Source organism: Hipposideros armiger, unplaced genomic scaffold, assembly GCF_001890085.2.
Source record: "Hipposideros armiger isolate ML-2016 unplaced genomic scaffold, ASM189008v1 scaffold_221, whole genome shotgun sequence".
In the NCBI taxonomy this organism is placed as follows: domain Eukaryota; kingdom Metazoa; phylum Chordata; class Mammalia; order Chiroptera; family Hipposideridae; genus Hipposideros; species Hipposideros armiger.
Genome location: NW_017731571.1, coordinates 1,143,594 through 1,156,326, shown reverse-complemented (window position 1 = coordinate 1,156,326; position 12,733 = coordinate 1,143,594). Strand labels below are relative to the sequence as shown.

The 12,733-nt window shown below is 41.0% G+C and overlaps 1 pseudogene; it reads right to left on the bottom strand.

The window, feature by feature from the left end:
* Positions 1-12,095: 12,095 nt before the first annotated feature.
* LOC109389096 (cytochrome c oxidase subunit NDUFA4 pseudogene) lies at positions 12,096-12,413 on the bottom strand (annotated as a pseudogene).
* Between the last annotated feature and the right edge of the window lie 320 nt (positions 12,414-12,733).

Below are 12,733 nucleotides of genomic sequence, written 5' to 3'. Positions count from 1 at the left end.
ATATTAATGTTATTTAATCCTAGATTATCAGGGATTTTCTATTTGGCAGGTCTTACTGCTTTGTTGGCATAAGATTAGACTATGAGGGAAGGTAAATGTTTCGCAGAAGTATTTATTTCTCTAGAAGAACAGGACAATTAAGTCACGGGAAAGACCCACCTAATATCTGATATGACACGATTTCCCCCCGCAAAATACTGCCATTGCAAAGCAAAGGGGCAAAAATGACGCCTATGAAATGTAAAGCATTTTGGAGTCCCATTTATGTAATGGGAGGGAAGGGCAATTTGTTCTGAATTTTAGAAGCGTTGTTAAAACCTGGCTTCTCTGTGCTATGCTGAACACTCTTCTATTTCACAAGACACTCGGTGGCTTTGGTGTGTCCCAGCCTGAAACCGAAAGCACACAGACCTGTGCGTATGTTTGCAGCAGCTTTTCACTAAGGCAGTTACATGTCCCGAGCACGAGGACAGACACTATGACAAATTACCTCTGGGTAAGAGGCTCAGAAAAAGCCCAGCCTGCCAGGCTCCCAGGTGGTGTGTCCTGGAATGTCTCAGGGCCCAGGTACTCTCTCCCTCCACCCTCTGGTTTGATCAGAGAACATTCTGGCTAACGTATGGGTAACATTATCAAAGTACAAGATTCAGAATGTCCCAGTCACATTCATCATCCTCATCCTTCTCAATCAGAGACAGACTTGCAAAAGCAAGTTTCAAGGGCTTGCAAATTCTAATGACGAGTTGGAGGGCTGATGCCTTGAGTGGCAGAAGTGGCTGGTCTATCTATGGAAAGAAAACCTTATTCCTCCCCTGAACCAAGACAATGGAGCCACTTTCCTTGATCACCTTTATTAAAAGGTCTCTTATAGTTTTATTCCAATCTGACCTTTATAAAAGATGAATGGGTAGAGAAAAATCTTTGTTAATTCAGACACTCTGGAGAGAAGATAATTTACAAGAAAGACAGCTCTCATATTCTTTCTAGAGCATAATTAGGCTAATAAAAAGTTGCTCTGTTGAGGCCTGCAGAAAACCTGTTTTGATGTTGAGGTGACATAAATTATATTTAGCCTTTCAATGGTTTATCTGTGTTTGGTGCTTCTCAAGACCTGTGTGTTGTTCTCTGATCATTCTTACCTCAACTATGGGCAACTCTTCTTTTCTTGAGTTTGGGTTTTTTTGGTTTGTTTTTTGGTTTTTGGGGGGGGGTTTTGCAAAGCCTTTCTAACATACTGATTTAAGTTTCAACCCCACATCTTTTGAACCTGATTCATCCTAAAATCTGGCTGTGTGAGGTTTAAATTAATGAGGTAGCATTATTGAGATCAAGCCAATGAGCACCAGGGACGCAATCTGTGTGCCCGAGTGTTTAACGTCAGATGTTCAAGCTCCACATGACTCATTTATCCATGTGTCCTAAGGCGTGTTCTACTTCGTAGGCTACATGAAATTACTAAGCCTTACGCCTTTTAATGGCATCAAATGTAAAACCCACAGATTATTAATATCAGATTCTTGTCTATTGTTTCATTATTTCTGAAACCATGCTCTGTAGTGAAGATTTCCAATTATCTCCATATTAATTAATGTTCCACCCTAGCAGAAAAAAAAACAACAAAAAAAAAACAGAACTGAACTTGTCCTCTAGGTACAATGTAGGACACGAGAAAAATCATTTCCTACAGAATCAGCCCCTGTAATAATTATCCGGTGATGCCTGCTTTTGACTGCAGAATTTGACCACCACTCCTAATCCCCCTCACTGGTATTTTCTGTACTTGATTGCCAAAATCCTGCAAACAGTTACAGTCCACAGACATTTCTTCTGAACTGCTTTTTGTGATGGATTTACCTGAGACCATTTTACCACAATATATTCTGTTCCCTTATGAAAAAAAGACTCCAAATTCCTGAGGAAAGGCCTCTGGTGGCCACGTTTAAGTGAATCTTTCTGTGTAGAGGGGTGATGAGAAGGAGGGGACTGGGAAGGGATCAGTTTTGTTCTTCTAAAATATGCAGATGAAGATAAAAGCCGTTCCCAGGAAATAGAAAATAGTTTGCCAATCGAGACTTTTTTATTTTTAATTCAAAATCTACCATAAAACAGAAAGAAGATGCTTCTCCACATAGGGCCAACCCTGAAGTAAATCAGATGATAGAAGCATCTTTTGGCCCATTTCATAGGATTCTCAAAAGTCCAAAGTCCTAAGCTCCCAATATAATGTCTTAATCTGTTTTCTTCTTACCATTATTTAAAAACACTGTTGTTATTTTTGTTTATTTTTATTTTTTTTATTTTTCAATTACAGTTTACATACAATATTATATTAGTTTCAGGCGTACAGCATAGTGGTTAGACATTTATATAACTTATGAAGTGATCACCCCAATAAGCCTAGTACCCATCTGACACCATACGTAGTTATTAAAATATTATTGACTATGTTCCCTATGCTGCACTTTATATCCCCAAGACTGTTCGTAACTGGCAATTTGTACTTCTTAATCCCTGCACCTTTTTTACCCATCCACCAGCCCCTCTTCCATCTGGCAACCATCAAAATGTTCTTTATATCTCTGAGGTTGTTTCTGCTTTGTTTGTTCATTTATTTTGTTTCTTAGATTCCATATATAAGTGAGATCATATGGTATGTGTCTTTCTCTGACTGACTTATTTCACTTAGCGTAATACTCTCCAGGTCCATCCATGTTATGGCAAATGGCAAGATTTCATTCTTTTTATGGCTGAGTAACATTCCACTATAGATATGTACAACATCTTCTTTATCCATTCATCTATTGATGAACACTTAAGTTGTTTCCATATCTTGGCTATTGTACGTAATACTTCAATGAACATAGGGGTAAAAAGCACTGTTGTTAATTTAGTATGAGGGAAGGAAAGAAAAGTTATACTCCGTCATTAAATTAAATATGTAAATCAAATTCAACCTTAATATTTCTATGTATGGTATTCTACCAAAATTCATTTAATTAAATTTCTGCCTAGTCACAGGAGACAATGCTACCATTTAACTTTCTCTTATGCCGAAAATTTTATGACCTAACATACTGTGCTGCAAAATTCTTTCTTGGCTAGAATATGCATCCTGCCATTGTATCTGTCATCGACAGATAATCAATCTGATGAAAACACCTACTATATGAAAAGCTACTGCTGATCTCAGGCTGTGTCAGGGTTCGCAACACAGGCCAGTGGAAATTAACATCAAACTAGACACGATCAACAGCTTCAAACTTCATTTCCATTAGTATAAGCAAAGGTAAGCCAGGCACCCAGACAATCTTGCCTATCCATAAATTAGAACTAAACACACTAACTTTTGAAGAAGATTAAACAGGAAGGTATGAGGCTAAAATATTTAATACAACTGCCCTTTGCAAAGCATGATATCCTATAATGACCAAAAGCATTACTTCACATGGGGAGGATTTATGTATTGCCTCATCGAAGCTGAGAGTATGGATTGTTTCATTGTCCACTGTACCTTGTGCAAAGAGCATATCATTCATTTGGATTTTAAGTTTGCTAGGTCAAAACATTCTCCTGATAAATAAATAAATAAATAAATAAATAAATAAATAAATAAATAGCATATGGAGATGCTTTACATGGGGGAAAAATTAATTCTTCAGGCATCAAAGGGAAACCTGATTGTAGAAATGTGGCCAAGTTCATCAACTTGGAAAATTAATTTAGTGGCCAGATTGTATTGACTACATCTGCTCTTCCTTCTCCATAACTAGTTAGAAACATTAAAGATTTTGCAAATAAGGAATCCATCTATCCTTTCAGTCACCAAGAAGTGGTGGTTCTCTTTCAAGTTGCCTGAGAAAAGCAATTTCAACCCTGTGGGAAAAAAAAAAAAAGAAAAGAAAAACCCAGTCTTTTGACCAGAAACTGAAAGGTCATTTGGCCTGGTGCAAAGAAAAAGAAAGATATTTTTTAATTAAGAAATCAATGCAAAAGCAAAATGCCTTTAGTCTGGCTTTTCTTCTAGTCGCTAAGAGACGTGGGGAAATCTGTGAGAGTTAAGCTATCTTAAATAACACAAATTCTTCAGCGAGCCTCTCCTAGGTGGGCTTGCCTATAGCCACCTCCTCCCAAGAGAGGTCCTCTGTGGAAATGAACGTTGACCCCCCCCCCCCCCGGCTGTAGCCCAGAGGAGTCTTCTGCAGCACAGGTATGGCATCACCTGTCTGAAGTCACTTCCATCGAGTCATGTTTACACCTGGCACTAAGTGGGCGCTTGGAGAGAAGCAACAGAGTGGTGGGCTGATGGGGCAGGGGGAGGCACTTGGCCAGAGTAGTCCAGGCAATATTCCGTTTATCACAGTACCGAAGGACCTCGCTTCCCTTTTTAGATACTGTGGATGGGACTCCTCCATCCTGCTTGAATGGGGGGCCAGGCAGGATGTCACAAAGGGCTGTGGGACCTCAGGGACCAAGGGGTCAAGCAGGGCTGCGCTCCTTGAAGGAGAGGCCTCCTCATGAGCCTTCAAGACACTGAGACATTTCTATTTTCAGACTGTCTGCTCCGAGGCTGCGTTTGCCACATCAGTGACGGCCGCCCTGGGAAGGTTTTTCTAAAATAGCCTTGTACTCAAAATGAAGCTGAACCCATTAATTCAAAACACTGCCCTGAGCTTCCTTTCCCGACAGACGACGCTGCCCCAGCCGAACGAGCCCTGCATTTGGAAGCCTGGATGGCTCCTGAGAGCTGAGGCTGTTTTAGGAGTTTGTCTAAACAGCTCCCAGCAGTGGCTCTCATTACAGGGAGAGCCCCACGCAGACAGCCCTGCTTCCTTTAAACACAGCAATTTGGGCTCATCTGTTGCACTCTGCTCCTTTTTTTAATCATTTGGACTGTACAGTAATTAGAGGGGTAGACATTCCAAAAATAAAAAGATCAACAGATGAGCTTTATAATTCTAATGTAAGCACACATATCATTTCAGGCTCTCCCAGGAACCCTGGGCAGGTACGATTTCAATAATCAAAGCGTTTTGCATACATTTTCTAATTACCACTCTTGCCCCTGGATTTTTGTTTTTGAACTTCCAAGCCGGCCAGTGCTCCATCCCCCCGCCACGACCTAGCCTCTCTCCTCCCTCAAGTCCTCAGCCTCCCACACCCCTGAACACAAACTTGGTGTGTTTTTCTATCAAAGCGTTGCCTGAGCAAAGAAAAATAGTGTTTTGGGGGGAAAGAGTAAGGAGTGGTAATTATATTCCTAATCACATGTAATTTAAGAGAAAATGAGTAGATGTGAGAGACCATTTAGCTCTTGACTCAGTGTAATTCCACAGTCTGGGACCACAGGCACTCCACTGTCACCTGGGTGTCTTTCAAAGCCACCCTCAGCTCAGCAGCCAAACGGTTAATTACAAGGGCTGTGCTTCTTTTTCCCAGCATCTGCACCCTGACTCAGGAAAACTGTCATTAGATAACAATGGCAGTTCTTTCCCCAGACCCTGAGCCTTCTCCACTAAAGAGCTTCCCTGAGTTCTCTTCCCCACTTCCCAAGTGGGGAATGATGAAAAAATGCACCAGAACAGCAAACATCTAGGCAGCACTCACTTTGTGCTAAGTACTTGTTCTAGGCACTTTAGATATGTAACTCATTTAATTTGCACAATTCAGTTAATGAACAAATGAATAATTTATTGAGCACCTACTCACACGGGCAACCCTGCAAAGCAGCCACCTGTGTTAGTTCATAGAAACAGGTAGAGCATGTATGTAACTACTTAAGGATTGCTGGGAGGACTGAGTAATACATGGGTAACCGTGGACACTGCCTGCCACAAAAGTTTTATAGTATATATTAGAAAGTAACACTTAAAATTCAGTGATTATAAGTTATGTGTCCAACACTTTACATTTATTATCTTATTTAATATTTATAACAATATGATGAAGAAGACTCTTCTTATTCACATTTCATAGAAAAGAAAACAGAGATTTAGAATGATTAAAAATATTTGCCAAGGTCCACTTAGAAGATGGATTGCAACTCAGGAAATTTGACCCAGCAGCCTATTATTAAATCAAAATATCATTCTCATTCTCTCCCTCCCTATCCCTACCTCTAATCTTCTACATATTACTATATGTATCATGTTGTACATCTTCAAATAAGAAGCCTCCTACAAACAACCCTGGTGTTGTTAAGACCTAAGGATTATTCCTTTCCATCAAAGAGATTTCCTTTTCTCAAACTGCAGAGCATTTATCTCATATTATGAATGGATGGATCTATAAATAATACATAGATTTTTTTATTACAAGTTATGTTGTATTTGTGTCATATCTCCAAAATTGTATTTTAAACTCCTTTATAACAGCACATCTATCCTTCTTTGCACGCCCCTCACAACTTGCAGTTCACATGCAATAGAAGTGCAATAGTGTGCATTAATCAAATTCAAAACAAATAAATAAATACCAAGTGACAATGGAAGGCACTATTTACCATTTTCTTTTTCTCCAAGGAAATATAACATACCCAAAAAATAAAAAATAAAGTTAACTTCCCATGATTTTTGGCACTTGGAACCAATAGCAGAACCTCTCATTTTATTTTTTTATTTTTTTATATATTTTTTATTTTTAATTTTCACTCATTTATTGTTTTAAAATTAGTTTCAGGTGTATGACACAGTGCAATAGTTATACTTTTTACCCCTCAAAGTGACAACCTCCCTCCCCCAATCCACTGCCCTACTCCACCCCCCATATCATACATATCTATTACAATTCCATTGACTCCACTCCCACACTACTATACTCCACATCCTGTGACTATATATATATATATATATATATATATATATATATATTCAATTATAGTTGACATATAATATTATACAACATCAGCTTCAGGTGTACAGTGAGTGATCAAGCCTCTACCCCATCCATGAAGTAGTCTCCCTAACAAGACTTGTGACCATCTGACACCCTACAAAATATTTACAACATTGTTAATTATATTTTTTGAACTGTCTTTCATGTCCCTGTGGCAATATTATAGTTTTCTATTTATGCTGTCTAATCCCTTCCCCTTCTCCCTCATCCCCACCCCTTCCCAACTAGCAACCATCAGTTTGTCCTCTATATCTCTGAGGCTATTTCTGTTTACTTTGTTCGTTCATTCAGTTCACTGTATTTAAATGATGATAATTTTTAGACTGATATGGAGAGGATCCAATGACTTCAACTACAAATATTCACCAAAACTTGCACCCAAAGAGAGTGAAATTGGAGTCTCTCTGTGGGCAGCATGAACATGACAGGTTACAGGGGGGTTTCTTCTTTCAATTCTAAGGAAGCTTTGAAAGAGATTTATCCCCAAGCAGCCTGGATCTGACCATGAGCAGGCAAGGCTTTGTTCCTTGGCCATGTTCTGACACAGAAGGCAAAACAGAAGGCTGTGTGTTATTACTAGAGTTCTGTGATCTAGAATCCTCCACTGAAGCATGTAGACCAAAGGTAGCACATCCAATATCCTCCACACATCCATTAAACAAACTTTTCTTGAGCATCCACCAATGCCAGTTATGATGCTGGAAGATGGGACGCGAAGTGAATAAGAAAGTGTCCCTCTGCTCAAGGAGCTGAGTCCAATGGGAGACGTGAACGTGTAAACAGATGACAATACAACATGGTCAGCTTTCAGAAATAGAAACAGAATGTCCCGGAGAGGGTGCCCCTGTGCACTGAGGAGTCAAGAAGTTGAGCAGAGGAGGGGACATTTTAACAGGGTCTTGAAAGCTCTATGGTGAAGCAGGAGAGAACAGCATTCCACGCTGAGGCCACAGCATGAACACACAGTAAGAATAGTACTGACAAAGCACTCTCAGATTTATCATTCCATTGAGCAACTCAGGAGGTAGGATGCACAGGTATTATTATCTCCATTTTACAAAGGTGGACGCTGAGGGCCAAGGCACAGCACTTTCCTTAAATGAGTAACACAGGCCATTTCACTCCATGTCCAGAGCTCCTTAACCTAGATAGACATGAGCCTCTGATTTTAAAACAGATGGAGGAAAGGTTGTTCCTGAGAGGACTACCTTCATTGTTTCAAAGTTGGAAATTGGCAATCGTGGAAGGGGCAGTGAATGTTCATAATTTAAGGGGGAATAATAATATCATGTCTGCAGGTAAAGGCTTGAAGCATCCTGGTTAGATGTGACAGTTGCCTAACCTCTGAATCCAGGTGTCCTAAAAAAAGAGAGAACCACTTCATCAACAGTGCTTTCGCCATACACAGAAGGGCTATACTTTACAATAAAAGGTGGTTTTCACTCCATGCCTTTCTTGGTTTTGGCCTCTGTCCAGCCAGTAACAAGTTGGTGTTATCCATCATCTGCTCCCCCCTTAGCACCTGCAGGCTCTTCTTCATCTTCATCAGTAAACAGCCATCTTCTTCAATGCCTTCAAGAGCCGGACATATAGACAAAGGGCATATTTTTATATCTGTCAATATGAAAATGAATTTGTCAGCTGTGATGATGTATGGTTTGAATTGGTACACACTGATGACATCAGAGTTGGTTTGATTTGGATCCCACTAAGTCAAAAGTAACTTGTTAGAATGAACCTTTGGGCCGGCCGAGTGGCGCGATGGTTAAGAACTCGCTTGGGATGCCAGAGGGCCCCGGTTCGGATCCCACATATGAGGGCCAGTGACACTGCCCTCTACAGCTAAGATGCTGAACAACAGCTCAACCTGGAGCTGGGCTGCCATGAGTTGCCGGCGACGGCGTGGGCTGCAGTCCCTGTGGCAGTGGATTGCCATGGGCTACCGTGTGTGGCCAGCAGCCAGCGTGAGCGGCCAGCAGCCGCAGTGAGCGGCCGTCCAGAAGCCGGCGACTGATCTGTCTCGCCCGGGGAAGAGCGCAATGATGGTGCCAACTTGGGCCAGTGAAGCAACGTCCTCCACAACTAGACTGAAGAACAAAATGACAGCAACTTGTCTGTTCCCCTTCCCCCAACTCCCCAGCACTGTTCCCATCCCCCCAATTCCCCAATTAAAAAAAAAAAAAAAAAAAAAAAAAAAAAGAATGAACCTTTGACTGCCAAAGAGTACCATAGTGATTTCTCATTATAAAAACCCAGATCAAAGGTGTTGTTCTTCACTGGTACCTTGGGAGGAAAATTTCATAGCTCTTTCCCTCCGAAATCCAAGACTTTTTGCTTAAATTTTTACTTTCTGTGCATCAGAAAATCATAGCAAAGGTTTCTTTCACTTCAGTTTTACTCAACTGTGAAACTTGCTCCTTGCTCCTTGAAATATGCCATTGTCACCTCCACACGGAGTAGATAGACCCCCACACACACACACATTGCTGGGACGAGACCCACCATACGGACTTTACCTATGATCCCATGGAACTTCTCCCAAGGTGATCAAAGAGTTCCTAAGATGAAAGGACAAGTTAAACATTTTAAATTGCCCACCAACTAGCTAATCCATTTGCAACAGGTAATGCCAATTCCATTTTTCAGACTCAGAAAATGAGTCCTGTGGTTCGCATGCTTCCAAGCTATACTTGCTGCCTTGGAATAAAAAAAGTAATTCTTGGGTTCTCCTAGAGAAGGGTAACATCAAGTTCATACAGCAGCTAGAAACGTGATAAATCCACCAGGGCCACAGCGATTCCTGCCTAAACTAACAATTCATTTCATTGCTACAGTTCACTGCTGTTGTCATCACTTTCATGCCTCTAATTACCTGACATCTGTTTTATGTTTGAAGTTTACAACACTTGCCCACTTTGGCTACACTAGTTTACATCTAACACCAAACACATGTTTATGTTTACCGCATACCAGTTCTGCATTCTTGGACTTAAAATTATATCAATTTATAATCCCATTAATGGAAAACTTATGAGAAGGATCCGGCTCCTTTAATAAAACTAGAAAGAACAACCATTTGGATGCTGTTAAGTACAAGCCCGTACCGAAGGCTAAATGCTTCAATTAGATGCACCCTGCTCAGATAAATGGGCTTCAGAAAAAAACTCCATGTTGGCTGCTGAGCCCAGACTATTGGACTGGAGCAGCCTGCGGACCTTCCATTTTCAGGTATTCCATGCTGGAGTTCCCATCTTCAATGGAAAGATAAGGAATAATCAAAGAGCATTTGGGTGTACTTTGTTCAAAATAAATCAAATTAGATTTGGCATCCTTGAACTTGGCATTTTGAAGGTCAAGTGTGTGAATAAAAAAAGTTTCAACTTGAGGAATGGAAGGGGACCAGAGGAGCAGCGTGTTACCCACTAGCAACAGTCTCCCATATATAGCTCCCTAGGACAAGGCTGGATGCATGTTCAGACAGTTATATCTACTGCTGACTGGTTTCCAAAGAAAACTACAGATAAGAACATTATTTGGATCATTTCTGAAGGGTTTCAGCTCTGTAAAACACAAAAAAAAAACAAAAAACTTTGGTAACTGTAAGGGATTAAATTCACTCCCACATGCTTCCTCTCACTTAAAGGAGAAACTACCCTATTCCTTCAACCCACGCTGTGAATTTCAATACTTTTGATGAGGACTAGACTGAGAGTCCTTTTCTCTTTTAGAGTCCTACGTCTATTAACAGGAAAGTTGATCTTCAAAACCAGTAAATAAACAAGAGTTTTGATGACCTTTTGATGATCTTTCTAAGGAGCATTCCTTTAAAACAAAAAATAGCCTTCTATCTAGAATAAACTAGTGGGAGATGACTGGCCTCGCAGTCTGGATGATAAGGGCAGCAGTATCTTGAGAGAAATACACTATGCAGGCTGAAGATTAGTTAAGTATTATATCTTTTGTCACCACCTTGCAGAGACAGGCACCAGACATGAGAGAGCTGTCCCCAGGTGCATAAGAATTTTACATTAATAATTACAAACATCAAATGAGATCAAAGTTTGTTCCTTCATGCTGTTCTGAGAAAGTGTTGACCAAAAGTCACTCTGGGTTTGTCTGAACTTCATGGTCAGAGGTCTTTCCATTTCACCTCATGGCCCACTCAGCCAACACGAAGATGGGCTGTGCAGCACAGCACAAAAGCGTGGAGAGAGAGGACAAGAGAGGGCTAGGTAGTCTCTGCCTTCACTGCACTCAGCAGCTTGAGCCATAGGAAGTCACATCAAGGCTCTTAATTTGTGCTTGCAAAGCAATATCAATTCCTTTCCTCTGGGATTTTTTCCTTACACCTTGGGGATTTAAGTGAGACCATGAGATCCTTCAGGAGCCTATAGCCTTCTTAGAAATCCTGCTTAGACCTAAGAAACTTTCCTGTTTGATCTGAGATGGGATCATTTTGTCTTGGGCTGCGGACCACGCAGCAGAATTTCAGTTTTGGTTCAAGCCAAAAGCTCACAATACTTTATGAGAGGTGGCCCAGAACCCTCTACAGCCCCTCAAAAGCACCCTCCCACCCTCTACTCTTAGTGAAGGTGCATGCACACTTGTGGACACACGCAGACACTCATGCATCACACACTCAGCTACCTGAGTGAAGTCAGCCATGATGGATGTGGAGAGACTTGACATCACATGCCCTTCTTAGAAGAGGAACCTGCTGCTTAGCTCCATGGAGCAGAGCCCTGCACAAGGTGGACTCGGTGACTACAGAGCTTCCGTGTTTAAAAGAAATGCTGGAAATCGGAATTTGTACATGAAATCTCCTGATTTTAAATATTGGCTGGAAAAGATTAAGCACTGTGCAAGCCAAACAAAATGTATCAGTCAGCTACCTGTGGTGGGCCCCAGTCTGCCAGCTTTTCACTTGTTTTTTCAAACCTGGATGCATTTTCTGGGAGAATCGCGGCTTTCAATATCTATCCCTCTTTCTCAATAATAGCTCTTTCTGTTTATAATCTACTGGATGATTGATAAGATGTTTTCACATACATTATTTCATATGAACTTGATCACAACTCTATAAGTCAGCTGTTTTCCTTATCATTTCTCTTTCTTTTTAAGTTTCAGATATTTATTAATTAGTGTAAACCCTAACATAGCACACCAACATGCTTTCATGCATTTGGAGGGGAAATATTTCCTGGTCAAGTAGAAAATTGTGCGGATGGCTTCTGGAAGACCTTCATTCTAAGCAGCTGTAGAGTGAAACACTCCGTTGAGAAGTCTGACTCTTTCTTCAGTTTGCTGTAACCTACATTCACTGAGTAGAACTTGCACTGATCATTGGGACCCAGTTTGTTCCAGGATTCTGGGTTATTCTTTTTATCCCAACGGACATCTGGATTGAACAATTCCAGGCGCATGACATACAGCACTTCTCCAGTACCTCTGGCTCCAATAAATACAAAGAGGGGAGTCAAATTTGGATGGTTCTTGGTCTGACCGAGGATTTGGCGTAGCATGGTTGTGTCAGTGGGCTCAGGTCAAAGCACAGAAAAACAAAACTGCAGGCCTGGGACTAGATAGTCCCTGCCTGTCATCATTTTTCTATTAAGCAAACTGTGGCGCTCCAAAGGCAGTGGTGGGCCCATAGATGTCAGCCCCAGACAGGCCTCAGATAGGCTTGCCACTTACTTACTGGATGACCGTGGGCAGTGTGCTCTGTTTTCTTATTTCTAAATGTGTGGCGATTATAAGAAGTGGGAAAAATTTAAGAAAGAGCCTAGCCAGGTGCCTGACACATAGCAGCTAATAAATGGTAGTAAACAGTTGCTCTGATGTT